This window comes from Oncorhynchus gorbuscha, linkage group LG05 (genome assembly GCF_021184085.1).
Source record: "Oncorhynchus gorbuscha isolate QuinsamMale2020 ecotype Even-year linkage group LG05, OgorEven_v1.0, whole genome shotgun sequence".
Taxonomy (NCBI): domain Eukaryota; kingdom Metazoa; phylum Chordata; class Actinopteri; order Salmoniformes; family Salmonidae; genus Oncorhynchus; species Oncorhynchus gorbuscha.
Window position 1 is genome coordinate 30,364,425 of NC_060177.1, and position 14,766 is coordinate 30,379,190.

General features: G+C 48.5%; 1 protein-coding gene across 2 annotated transcripts in view; it reads left to right on the forward strand.

Moving 5' to 3' along the window:
• LOC124035817 (piezo-type mechanosensitive ion channel component 1-like) overlaps window positions 1–14,766 on the forward strand; it is an 89,771-nt gene that overhangs the window by 19,087 nt on the left and 55,918 nt on the right. The window lies entirely within an intron of this gene.

A 14,766-nucleotide genomic window follows, 5' to 3' on the forward strand; every position in this document is an offset into this window, starting at 1 on the left:
CCATCATCCGTTTCGTATGATATGTTACAAATTACAATTCACATGATATATTATGAATTACAATTCATACGATATGTTACGAATAGCAATTCGTACAATATGTTACGGATTTGCAAAACTGGTATGTTAGGAATTCCAATTTGTTGTTGCTAACGTTAGCTAGGTGGCTAACGTTAGCTAGCTCTAGTGTGAGGGTTAAAGTTAGGAGTTAGGTTAAGGGGTTAGGGAAAGGTTAGCTAAAAGGTTTAAGGTTTGGAGAAGTGTTAGCTGAAAGGGTTAGGGGAAGGGTTAGCTAACATGCTAAGTACTGTAGTTGCAAAGTAGCTAAAGTTGTCCTTGAGGAGATTCAAACACACAACCTTTAGGCTGCTAGATGTTTGTGTTCTACGCTCACTCATCCACCCCGACCAACTGCCCTACTTTCGTTTTTGTTTGAAGTAACCTGTCTTATGTAACCGTACCAAAAGTAACATATTATACTAATTTCAGTGTCTCGGATTTCCATTTACTATGTCTAATCTATGAGACCAGTCTGCTGGCACAGAAGTAGAACAGTTTCACCCATCACGGAGGGAAGGTAAACCAAAGGGGAAGTCATTGTTTAGAGGATTGAAGAATGAGCATTGTTTCATAGAGCTGCAATGTGGATGGACAAATGGATAGAGATTGACTTGGCAGCATGCACTTCTTGCCATGCCAGCTAGTTTGTTAGGAGTTGACTCAGATTTGTTGAAAAATGTTCTCAGGTTTCAGTAGGTTATATGAGTGAATTGTCTCCATATTATCTCCATATCCAAGTTCCCCTTTTCTTATTCACACACCACACATACTTAATTGCAAATCTTTCATTCCTGCGGCAAGGTGTGTCATGTTTGTCATTTATTATCATGTCTTGTCCCTGTGCTCCCCATTCTATTCGTTTCCCTCTGCTGGTCTTATTAGGTTCTTTCCCTCTTTCTATCCCTCTCTCTCCCCCTCCCTCTCTCACTCTCTCTCTCTTCTCTCTATCGTTCCGTTCCTGCTCCCAGCTGTTCCTATTCCCCTAATCACCATTTAGTCTTCCCACACCTGTTCCCGATCCTTTCCCCTGATTAGAGTCCCTATTTATTCCTTTGTGTTCCGTTCCTGTCCCGTCGGTTCCTTGTTTAGTATTCACCGTGCTGTGATTGTGTTTCGCCCTGTCCTGTCGTGTTTTTTGCCTTCATCAGATGCTGCGTGTGAGCAGGTGTCTCTGTCAACTACGGCCTGCGCCTACCCGAAGCGACCTGCAGTCTGTGGCCGCTTCTCCTGTTATTCCCCTCTACAGACTAGAGGATTTCTGTTATTCCCTGTTTGGACTTGAATAAACTCTGTTTCTGTTAAGTCGCTTTTGGGTCCTCTTTCACCTGCATGACAGAAGGAACCGACCAAGGAATGGACCCAGCGACTTCAGACGCTCGTTACACTGCCGTCAAGATCCAAGGAGCCATGCTCGGCAGACACGAGCAGGAATTGTCTGCTGCTCGCCATGCCGTGGAGAACCTGGCCGCTCAGGTTTCCGACCTCTCTGGACAGTTCCAGAGTCTACGTCTCGTGCCACCTGTTACTTCCTGGCCTGCCGAGCCTCCAGAACCTAGGGTTAATAACCCACCTTGCTACTCCGGGCAGCCCACTGAGTGCCGCTCCTTTCTCACGCAGTGTGAGATTGTGTTTCTCTCCAACCCAACACATACTCTAGAGAGAGAGCTCGGGTTGCTTACGTCATTTCACTCCTTACTGGCCGGGCTCGAGAATGGGGCACAGCTATCTGGGAGGCAAGGGCTGATTGCTCTAACAAGTTCCAGAACTTTAAAGAGGAGATGATTCGGGTTTTTGACCGTTCAGTTTTTGGTAGGGAGGCTTCTAGGGCCCTGGCTTCCTTATGCCAAGGTGAACGGTCCATAACGGATTATTCTATTGAGTTTCGCACTCTTGCTGCCTCTAGTGAGTGGAACGAGCCGGCGCTGCTCGCTCGTTTTCTGGAGGGACTCCACGCAGTGGTTAAGGATGAGATTCTCTCCCGGGAGGTTCCTTCAGATGTGGACTCTTTGATTGCTCTCGCCATCCGCATAGAACGACGGGTAGATCTTCGTCACCGGGCTCGTGGAAGAGAGCTCGCATCAACGGTGTTTCCCTGCTCCGCATCGCAACCATCTCCCTCCTCTGGCTTTGAGACTGAGCCCATGCAGCTGGGAGGGATTCGCATCTCGACTAAGGAGAGGGAACGGAGGATCACCAACCGCCTGTGCCTCTATTGCGGAGTTGCTGGACATTTTGTTAATTCATGTCCAGTAAGAGGCCAGAGCCCATCAGTAAGCGGAGGGCTACTGGTGAGCGCTACTACTCAGGTCTCTTCATCTAGATCTTGTACTACTATGTCGGTCCATCTACGCTGGACCGGTTCGGGTGCTACATGCAGTGCCTTGATTGACTCTGGGGCTGAGGGTTGTTTCATGGACGAAGCATGGGTTCGGAAACATAACATTCCTTTCAGACCGTTAGACAAGCCTACGCCCATGTTTGCCTTAGATGGTAGTCATCTTCCCAGTATCAAATTTGAGACACTACCTTTAACTCTCACAGTATCTGGTAACCACAGTGAGACTATTTCTTTTTGATTTTCCGTTCACCGTTTACACCTGTTGTTTTGGGTCATCCCTGGCTAGTATGTCATAATCCTTCTATTAATTGGTCTAGTAATTCTATCCTATCCTGGAACGTTTCTTGTCATGTGAAGTGTTTAATGTCTGCCATCCCTCCCGTTTCTTCTGTCCCTACTTCTCAGGAGGAACCTGGCGATTTGACAGGAGTGCCGGAGGAATATCATGATCTGCGCACGGTCTTCAGTCGGTCCCGAGCCAACTCCCTTCCTCCTCACCGGTCGTATGATTGTAGTATTGATCTCCTTCCGGGGACCACTCCTCCTCGAGGTAGACTATACTCTCTGTCGGCTCCCGAACGTAAGGCTCTCGAGGATTATTTGTCTATGTCTCTTGACGCCGGTACCATAGTGCCTTCTTCCTCTCCGGCCGGGGCGGGGTTCTTTTTGTTAAGAAGAAGGACGGTACTCTGCGCCCCTGCGTGGATTATCGAGGGCTGAATGACATAACGGTTAAGAATCGTTATCCGCTTCCCCTTATGTCATCAGCCTTCGAGATTCTGCAGGGAGCCAGGTGCTTTACTAAGTTGGACCTTCGTAACGCTTACCATCTCGTGCGCATCAGAGAGGGGGACGAGTGGAAAACGGCGTTTAACACTCCGTTAGGGCATTTTGAGTACCGGGTTCTGCCGTTCGGTCTCGCCAATGCGCCAGCTGTTTTTCAGGCATTAGTTAATGATGTTCTGAGAGACATGCTGAACATCTTTGTTTTTGTCTATCTTGACGATATCCTGATTTTTTCTCCGTCACTCGAGATTCATGTTCAGCACGTTCGACGTGTTCTACAGCGCCTTTTAGAGAATTGTCTCTACGTAAAGGCTGAGAAGTGCTCTTTTCATGTCTCCTCCGTTACTTTTCTCGGTTCCGTTATTTCCGCTGAAGGCATTCAGATGGATTCCGCTAAGGTCCAAGCTGTCAGTGATTGGCCCGTTCCAAGGTCACGTGTCGAGTTGCAGCGCTTTTTAGGTTTCGCTAATTTCTATCGGCGTTTCATTCGTAATTTCGGTCAAGTTGCTGCCCCTCTCACAGCTCTTACTTCTGTCAAGACGTGTTTTAAGTGGTCCGGTTCCGCCCAGGGAGCTTTTGATCTTCTAAAAGAACGTTTTACGTCCGCTCCTATCCTCGTTACTCCTGACGTCACTAGACAATTCATTGTCGAGGTTGACGCTTCAGAGGTAGGCGTGGGAGCCATTCTATCCCAGCGCTTCCAGTCTGACGATAAGGTTCATCCTTGCGCTTATTTTTCTCATCGCCTGTCGCCATCTGAGCGCAACTATGATGTGGGTAACCGTGAACTGCTCGCCATCCGCTTAGCCCTAGGCGAATGGCGACAGTGGTTGGAGGGGGCGACCGTTCCTTTTGTCGTTTGGACAGACCATAAGAACCTTGAGTACATCCGTTCTGCCAAACGACTTAATGCCCGTCAAGCTCGTTGGGCGTTGTTTTTCGCTCGTTTCGAGTTTGTGATTTCTTACCGTCCGGGTAGCAAGAACACCAAGCCTGATGCCTTATCCCGTCTGTTTAGTTCTTCTGTGGCTTCTACTGATCCCGAGGGGATTCTTCCTTATGGGCGTGTTGTCGGGTTAACAGTCTGGGGAATTGAAAGACAGGTTAAGCAAGCACTCACGCACACTGCGTCGCCGCGCGCTTGTCCTAGTAACCTCCTTTTCGTTCCTGTTTCCACTCGTCTGGCTGTTCTTCAGTGGGCTCACTCTGCCAAGTTAGCTGGTCATCCCGGTGTTCGAGGCACTCTTGCGTCTATTCGCCAGCGCTTTTGGTGGCCGACTCAGGAGCGTGACACGCGCCGTTTCGTGGCTGCTTGTTCGGACTGCGCGCAGACTAAGTCGGGTAACTCTCCTCCTGCCGGTCGTCTCAGACCGCTCCCATTCCTTCTCGACCATGGTCTCACATCGCCTTAGACTTCATTACCGGTCTGCCTTTGTCTGCGGGGAAGACTGTGAGAGCCGCCAATAAACGCAGGATTAAGAGTCCAAGGTATTGTTGCGGCCAGAGAGTGTGGCTTTCCACTCGCAACCTTCCTCTTACGACAGCTTCTCGTAAGTTGACTCCGCGGTTCATTGGTCCGTTCCGTGTCTCCCAGGTCGTCAATCCTGTCGCTGTGCGACTGCTTCTTCCGCGACATCTTCGTCGCGTCCATCCTGTCTTCCATGTCTCCTGTGTTAAGCCCTTTCTTCGCACCCCGTTCGTCTTCCCTCCCCCCTCCCGTCCTTGTCGAGAGCGCACCTATTTACAAGGTACATAAGATCATGGACATGCGTTCTCGGGGACGGGGTCACCAATACTTAGTGGATTGGGAGGGTTACGGTCCTGAGGAGAGGAGTTGGGTTCCGTCTCGGGACGTGCTGGACCGTTCACTCATCGATGATTTCCTCCGTTGCCGCCAGGATTCCTCCTCGAGTGCGCCAGGAGGCGCTCGGTGAGTGGGGGGGTACTGTCATGTTTGTCATTTATTATCATGTCTTGTCCCTGTGCTCCCCATTCTATTCGTTTCCCTCTGCTGGTCTTATTAGGTTCTTTCCCTCTTTCTATCCCTCTCTCTCCCCCTCCCTCTCTCACTCTCTCTCTCTTCTCTCTATCGTTCCGTTCCTGCTCCCAGCTGTTCCTATTCCCCTAATCACCATTTAGTCTTCCCACACCTGTTCCCGATCCTTTCCCCTGATTAGAGTCCCTATTTATTCCTTTGTGTTCCGTTCCTGTCCCGTCGGTTCCTTGTTTAGTATTCACCGTGCTGTGATTGTGTTTCGCCCTGTCCTGTCGTGTTTTTTGCCTTCATCAGATGCTGCGTGTGAGCAGGTGTCTCTGTCAACTACGGCCTGCGCCTACCCGAAGCGACCTGCAGTCTGTGGCCGCTTCTCCTGTTATTCCCCTCTACAGACTAGAGGATTTCTGTTATTCCCTGTTTGGACTTGAATAAACTCTGTTTCTGTTAAGTCGCTTTTGGGTCCTCTTTCACCTGCATGACAAGGTGTCTTTCAGAGAGCGATTCTAGTTAACGAAGTTCCCCTCCATTGCTCTGGCTTGTTTAGTTTTGTCTAGTGGTCTCTGTTTAGGGCCTACTATTGTCCTGCGGATCACACATGAATGGCTTGTAATCCTTTTTAAATTGATACCCTTAAGGGCATGATTCTTGACTTTCTCTCTCTCTCTCTCTCTCTGAAATGATAACAGTAACAAAATGATAACAGTAATAGCATGCAGAAACGGGAAAGTTTGAGAGTGAAGTAAATTAACTCTTGTTTGTCGAAAGGAATTCCTCTGTTTGGAAACATGAAAATGAGCGAGAATGGAGGTCACAGTGGCCGCTAATTCTCCAGGAACAGACACTGACAGGAGGGCTGGTTGCTTTCAGATTCTCAGTTCTCCTCGCTTTTTATTTTCCAATTCCTCGCGGGCACACAAGCAGATTTTTGCGGGAAGCTCAGTATTTGAGCAAACAGTATGTGCAGTGTGTGTGTGGGAAAGACAGAGGAAGGGGGATTGTCTCTGGCTTTAGGGCTCATGCAGGGCCTGCCAGATCTATAGGCTTTAGCAGCTGGCAATGGGATTCATCATCCTGGAAGCCATTCACGGCCTGCGCTCCAGGGAGGGGTTGTCTTTCTCCACTCACCCCTATAACCCAGCTCTGTGTCTGGCTGAGAGAGCTGCCCTGACTCTGGCTCCCCACCATCTCCTCTCTCCGTCAGAACAGAAGAGCTGGGATCAGGCTCCTTGGGCCGGCCTCAGTCCAGGAACAACCCATTCGCCCTAGTAGATATGAATGGATTAGAATGATAGGCTATCCCGCAATATGGCAATCTAGAGCTGCTATCATATGGTTTTAAGCCGCGGATCCACAACTGTAGACGTGTCTTTTTCTCCACTGTACCGGAGAGTTGCAGTAGAGCATTCATGTAAAACTGTCAGAGCCCTGTCACATCCAGACTGGCCATTTTATTTTAATTATCACATAAAGCCGTCCTAATTAGTTGATCGCTCCACTGTCCACATGGAGATTGGGTCATATTTAAACACGCAGTTGATTACTTAATGGCTTCCATGAGCCATTGTTTCTCTCCCTGAGCTCAGCTGACATCATGGAACACTGGGGGCGTCTATGGAAAACGGCTCCCTACATTTCCCCTTAAGCCCCTCTCTCTTCAGCTACGCAGGCTCCAGCAGAATAATAATGATAGACTGATAGACTGTAGTGAGCCTAGTTAGGGTACTTTCCACTGGTGAGTTGAATAAGAGGGTCCTTTCAGCTGTATAGCAGTGAAAACACAAGACATGTTGAAGACGGCAGATCTGGGACCGTTGCAATGGAAGACCTCTGTGTGACTCATTCTAACCAGAGCCAAAGAGTCAGGAGGAATCACAGGGATCCATAGAGACCCATTGAACCCACACCGCTGTATGAGAGAGACGTACATAATCCACTCAACTTCTGTGAGGGATCTACATGTCATTCAACTATCCATATTAAAGATCTGACCTTGTGTTATGTAGCAGAACATTTAAAGACTACAATTACGCCCAGTATTAACCAGGCCATCGTGATGAATTTGAAAGAAACATAAGATTGCGCTCAGGATCATTGTGTGCTTTAACAAACTTTAACATGTAGACATTGATCTAGTGTTGTCTTCTTTGAGCGTCATAGTTAGTCCAGTTACAGCGCCAATTATAGTGCAGGATTACTCATAGCCACTGTTGACGAGGACGGTTACGCAGTTGCCAGTTTATACTTTCCCAGATGTTTTGCTTGACATCAGCACCCTGCTGTTCATTCCGGAGATGTTTCCATGTTCCAGTATCTGTCCCTCCTCTCACTACCCTTTACCCACTTGGCTCATCCAAGACGCTTACTCACCCACTCCTCTCCCATATCATCTCTCTCTCACTCCCCCACCTCTCCCTCTCTTTATATCCTCGTTTTCTCCTTGCTCTTCCTTTCCATCTCTCTTTTTTCCTCTCTCTCCTCCCCTCCCCCTCTGTCCCTCTCTAGCCGTCTCTCTTCCTGTCTCTGTGACCCGTGCCGGACTGAGCTGTGTTCACATACCTGTAGGCTGAGGTCACTGTGAGGGCCAGCTGTGGGCCCCTGGAGTCATGTAGCTGTTGGCTTCACTGGGCCTGGCAGGCAGACACACTTGCTCACAGACCCAAACGAGTGATCGCAGTTGGCCTTGCTTCTTATGTTTTCCCTCGCTCTCTCAACTTCCTCCCTCCGTTTTCTGCTGCTAAAGGTTATTTGTCATTTTCAATTGCCTTTGATGTGACTGCCATGAACCATCTGGGGTGTGTGTAGTGTTTCTGCGGTGGGGTAGCTCTATTCTGTATGCACATGTGAGCTGCAGTCACATGGCACTTTCTGTTGACAGTGTTCTGTGGTGTGCCTGCCTTTTGGCAGGACATGCCTTAGGTATTTGATTTTCTTTCTCTCACGTTACATGTGGTGACACGGTCATGTTGCCGTGCCTCCGCTATGATTCAGCTAGCTCCAGGGAGATGCTAAGATGTGATTGAGGAGCTGCTGTCAGGACCACGGTGAGGTCCCTGAAAACTAGGCGTCTGCCCATCTGATAAACAGGCATTTGGCCGTGCTATCGGAGAAGGAAAGCTGCAGCGGACTGCAGAGATCATATTGGCGCCACTGCCTCTTAGTATTTGTCAACGCACTGCTTTGTCTGAGCGAGAGGAGCCTTTAACTGACTGGGTTGGTTTCACTGGGACACTGCTTGTCACAGTCACTGTCTTGCCACGTGTTCTCAGAAGCACCACGACACTACACTGAAAACGCTGTAAATACCTGGAGGGTGGAGAGTATTGCGATCCGTTAGCTCTGATATTAGACAGATCCACTGTGAGTGTGTTGCTCATGACCTGTGGCAATTACGCACATTGGAAATTTATTTTAATCAGATCTGGCTCTGGCAGTAAACACTGAAAACTGTGATCTGAGATGATTCACTGCTGATCTGTGTCACGTCTGCTCCCGCTCCCTGGCGCTCGAGTGTGCCAGGCTGCCCTGCATCACTCACTCCTATCATCTATTACGCACACCTGCCTTCCCTCATCGCGCGCATCAGCGATATTGGACTCACCTAGACTCACTCGTCATCTGTTTATTTCCTCCCCTATATGTGTCAGTTCCCTTGTTCTATTCCCCGCTGCTGCATGAATTGTTTTTTGTCTGTATTATTAGTTTGCTGACGCTGTTCCTGTCTCTTTCCATGTCCGTTCTTTATTAAATGTTTTACTCCCCGTACCTGTTTCTTCTCTCCAGTGTCATCCCACGTGACAATCTGCTTTACAGACAGGCCCATACAGTTCAAATAATTCAATCACCACTATCTACTGAAGCCTATTTTAGAAACGATACAAATTTGTTTTTCTAAACATAATCTTAAAGTAGCAGAACGGCGATCAGATCAGCAGCTTGGACTCTCCCAATAGTCTTTGCCTCATGGAGATGATGACATTTTGAGTGTCCACCAGAAAATGACAACCATTTTGAGTGTAAAAGGTCAGCTCCCTCTTCAGTGTTCTTCCATTGCAGGTTCATGTTCAGTCAGCTTAGCTGTGGAGACCTTTCTATTTGCGTACAGTAAACAACCTCAAGTTGAGGAAAAACTGCCAAAGCCCTGGAAAGATTGGCAAGAACATTTCAATACAGGGGAGTCCCTGACTGTAAGTCAGTGGAGATAAGGAGTCACATCTCCTCCCTCAGTCAACACAGGAGCTATAAAACAATAACGTGCCAGATGGGAAACATAGAGCCTCTCTGGCCAGGAGTTGGACGAGGTGGAGTTGGACGAGATGGAGTTGGACTAGGTGGAGTTGGACTAGGTGAAGTTGGACTGGGTGGAGTTGGACTAGGTGGAGTTGGACTGGGTGGAGTTGGACTATGTGAAGTTGGACTGGGTGGAGTTGGACTAGGTGAAGTTGGACTGGGTGGAGTTGGACTAAGTGAAGTTGGACTGGGTGGAGTTGGACTAGGTGGAGTTGGAGTTGGACTGGGTGAAGTTGGACTAGGTGGAGTTGGACTAGGTGGAGTTGGACTGGGTGGAGTTGGAGTTGAACTGGGTAGAGTTGGACTGGGTGGAGTTGGACTGGGTGAAGTTGGACTAGGTGGAGTTGGACTGGGTGGAGTTGGGCTAGGTGGAGTTGGACTGGGTGGAGTTGGGCTAGGTGGAGTTGGACAAGGTGGAGTTAGACTAGGTGTTGTATATATGAAGTGTGACTGTCTATTGACATTAAGGATTAGACTACTATTGAGTCAACAACTATGTAATGGTTAGATATTTGAGAGAGTAACATGTAAAAAGCTTGTTAGCCTTTGCAGTTTGCAATGCCTCATTTTGTCAGTAGTTTGGTCCATGGTTTGGTTTGGTAAAGGATTGACAGTGATCAAGACCCTCAAGAAACAACCATTCTTATTATTTTCTCTAATTAAGAGGAATCATATTGAAATATATGTTGGTGGTGAGATGTGTTCCAGAGACACACAGGTATCCATTTGTAAACTATTCCCAGAAATAGCTAGGCAACTCTAAAGGACAAACATTGGCAGATTTATTATTGACAAATTAGAGCTTGAGACTTAATTCAGTGTGATGTCTGCGGAGTATAAATGGTACCTCTAAATGAGCCAGCTACAGTAAGTGGAATCCAAAGGTGTTTTACCATAGAGCATAAGAAGGCCCTGGGCGTAAGAGAACAGCTTTTCACCACTTTTGACTCTGCACAGGGCACAGACCAAGCTGGGACAGACACACACACTCACACACCCCGAGTGTGTTCCTCAGAGATGCGTCACAACCCCAGCTCTGCGGCATGCTGTTGATTTTTCCAATCTCGATTACCATAATTTCCTGAATATATATGATGCATAGTTTGAGAGTCTATGGGCTCTGCTACTTAAAGTCGTTGGTGGTGGGAGTCTAGGCTGGGATGTTAGGGCTTTGACCCTATAGGAACAACCGAGTGAGGTAGTGCTGTTTTTTGAGAGGAGGAACCCACTCCTCTCTCTGGATGGTTAATTGCCCCCTTGATCACATGGCCTTTCTCTCTTTTTCTGCACCACAGGATCTCTGATCTCAGTACTCTGTCTGTCCCACTCACACCACACCTGATTGACAGATGTTTGGTGTGTGTGAAAGCGTGTGTTTGAGAACATCTAATACTGCTACTCATCCGAGCCGCTCATCTCTCATTGGTTGTTAATAAGGAGATTATTCAGTAATTGAACAGTGGACATTGTTCATACAATATTAAAGCCCCTGACTTACAGTAATCCTGATTTGCTGACCTCTACATTCCTAGCCGGGTGCAGTAGTAGTAGTGTAGTGTAGCTGCTCAAGCAGTCAGGCAGCCAGGCAGGCAGGGGAATGGAAACACCTGGGTTATACTACAGAGGAGGTAAACAGACGGCCAGCCAGTCAGAGAGATGGATGAAGTGCGATGGAAAGGAAGAAGGAAACACAGGATGAACTCCTCACACTGTTGAACTTTTCCTTGCTTCAGTTGAGTTGCGGCCCATTTTTCAGCACTGTGTCACAGACTGGTTTAGTGTCTGGGTATGAGTGCGTGTGTGGGTATGAATGCATGTGTGCACATGCGAGCTGAGGGTGCTTGGGATTCAATGCCAGGGAGAGAGATTGATAGAAAGGAAAAACTGCCTATAAGCAGCACATATTTACAGTATAATAAGAGCAGACTAGGGGCATTCCCCCCCTCTCTGCTCTCTGTCGAAGCCTCTTGATTGTGGGATGAGAAGCTGATGACCTCACTCTCTGATCCAGAACCAGCTGATTAGAGACAGACACAAGGCTGCTGGTCTTTGACCATAGAACCTCCCTGCAGCAGTCTGTGGTCAGTGTTGAAAAGATGAACTCGAATCACACACATTCTGAGGTAGACCTCACCCTTGGCTGGGCGGGGACTAGAGACCCAATAAACTAGAGTCGACATTGTCACTTTTATCAGCCCATCTAATGCTGCCCCCCCCACTCCCTCCCATGGGCATGTTTTGTTTATTGCCCTAAATCTACATCAGCTGATTCAAATAGCCAATTAATCATCAAGCTTTGATTCAGTTGTGTAGTGCTATGGCAGGAAATGAAACGTGCATGCGGGGGGGGGGGGGGGGGGGCAGGCCCGAGTTAGCTCATGTCACATTACATCATGCGTGGGTGAGGTAACCATGGGAATATGTACAGTGAGTCAAAACAGTAAGTCGTAGTGACTCGCCCCTCAGCCAATGTTGTCAGCCAGCTGGTCCATCCAGCCACTGTGAGTTTGCTAAAGACATTACACTGCACATGACACTTGACATTTTGCACGCGTGTTATATAAAAAAATATATATATATTGTCCCTATATGATCCACATGAAAGAAGGAGAGAGTGGGAGCTGTTGAAGTTTTGCTAACAATTAATCCAGAATTAGTAGAAAGGCTCCCTGGAGTGGGCCAGTGAAATCCTTAGAACAAACAGTGCTGTGGGCCACACGCTAGCAAGCTCATTGACTCTCACTTATAGGACAAAGCCTGTCTTTGTTCTCCCATTCTGGTTGTGTTAATTATAGATCTGTAGCAGACTGTAGGCCGGGGCGGAGCGCCTGCGGGGCTGGGACACAGTACTGTACTGGGTGACTGACTGCCGGGCATTATTATGGTGGATATGTTGTGATGTGTAGGGTGGGCTCTCTGCCGTCAGCTGTGGACACTGCGGTGCATTGTTGCGTTTCCCTGCTGGGTCTCTGTGGGGCCACCCTCAAATCAAATGTTATTTGTCACATACACATGGTTAGCAGATGTTAATGCGAGTGTAGCGAAATGCATGTGCTTCTAGTTCCGACAATGCAGTGATAACCAACAAGTAATCTAACTAACAATTCCAAAACTACTGTCTTATACACAGTGTAAGGGGATAAGGAATATGTACATAAGGATATATGAATGAGTGATGGTACAGAGCAGCATACAGTAGATGGTATCGAGTACAGTATATACATATGAGATGAGTGTGTAGACAAAGTAAACAAAGTGGCATAGTTAAAGTGGCTAGTGATACATGTATTACATAAGGATGCAGTCGATGATGTAGAGTACAGTATATACATATGCATATGAGATTAATAATGTAGGGTAAGTAACATTATATAAGGTAGCATTGTTTAAAGTGGCTAGTGATATATTTACATCATTTCCCATCAATTCCCATTATTAAAGTGGCTGGAGTTGGGTCAGTGTCAATGACAGTGTGTTGGCAGCAGCCACTCAATGTTAGTGGTGGCTGTTTAACAGTCTGATGGCCTTGAGATAGAAGCTGTTTTTCAGTCTCTCGGTCCCAGCTTTGATGCACCTGTACTGACCTCGCCCTCTGGATGATAGCGGGGTGAACAGGCAGTGGTTCGGGTGGTTGATGTCCTTGATGATCTTTATGGCCTTCCTGTAACATCGGGTGGTGTAGGTGTCCTGGAGGGCAGGTAGTTTGCCCCGGTGATGCGTTGTGCAGTCCTCACTACCCTCTGGAGAGCCTTACGGTTGAGGGCGGAGCAGTTGCCGTACCAGGCGGTGATACAGCCCGCCAGGATGCTCTCGATTGTGCATCTGTAGAAGTTTGTGAGTGCTTTTGGTGACAAGCCGAATTTCTTCAGCCTCCTGAGGTTGAAGAGGCGCTGCTGCGCCTTCTTCACGACGCTGTCAGTGTGAGTGGACCAATTCAGTTTGTCTGTGATGTGTATGCCGAGGAACTTAAAACTTGCTACCCTCTCCACTACTGTTCCATCGATGTGGATAGGGGGGTGTTCCCTCTGCTGTTTCCTGAAGTCCACAATCATCTCCTTAGTTTTGTTGACGTTGAGTGTGAGGTTATTTTCCTGACACCACACTCCGAGGGCCCTCACCTCCTCCCTGTAGGCCGTCTCGTCGTTATTGGTAATCAAGCCTAACACTGTTGTGTCGTCCGCAAACTTGATGATTGAGTTGGAGGCGTGCGTGGCCATGCAGTCGTGGGTGAACAGGGAGTACAGGAGAGGGCTCAGAACGCACCCTTGTGGGGCCCCCGTGTTGAGGATCAGCGGGGAGGTGATGTTGTTGCATACCCTCACCACCTGGGGGCGGCCCGTCAGGAAGTCCAGTTCCCAGTTGCACAGGGCGGGGTCGAGACCCAGGGTCTCGAGCTTGATGACGAGCTTGGAGGGTACTATGGTGTTGAATGCCGAGCTGTAGTCGATGAACAGCATTCTCACATAGGTATTCCTCTTGTCCAGGTGGGTTAGGGCAGTGTGCAGTGTGGTTGAGATTGCATCGTCTGTGGACCTATTTGGGCGGTAAGCAAATTGGAGTGGGTCTAGGGTGTCAGGTAGGGTGGAGGTGATATGGTCCTTGACTAGTCTCTCAAAGCACTTCATGATGACGGAAGTGAGTGCTACAGGGCGGTAGTCGTTTAGTTCAGTTACCTTAGCTTTCTTGGGAACAGGAACAATGGTGGCCCTCTTGAAGCATGTGGGAACAGCAGACTGGTATAGGGATTGATTGAATATGTCCGTAAACACACCGGCCAGCTGGTCTGTGCATGCTCTGAGGGCGCGGCTGGGGATGCTGTCTGGGCCTGCAGCCTTGCGAGGGTTAACACGTTTAAATGTCTTACTCACCTCGGCTGCAGTGAAGGAGAGACCGCATGTTTTCGTTGCAGGCCGTGTCAGTGGCACTGTATTGTCCTCAAAGCGGGCAAAAAAGTTATTTAGTCTGCCTGGGAGCAAGACATCCTGGTCCGTGACTGGGCTGGGTTTCTTCTTGTAGTCCGTGAGGGTCGGTGGAAACCGGAAGCATCCAGTTTTCAGAGGTAAAGCAGAGAAGAGGTGAAGCCTGAACCGGATGCTTATGGGTTCTTCCGACCCTGCTCAGCCGTTTCTTTTACGCCTGCTATTTTAGGTTACTGAGGGGCAAACCCAGAGGGCCAGAGGAGAGTTGGTTGTGTGAGGATGACACGCTGTGAGACGGATGGTTGTGGCAGGACTCTTAACAGGCCTGGATCCAGAGCCCAAAGGGTTAGAACACAGCATAGGGGATTTAGAACGCTGGG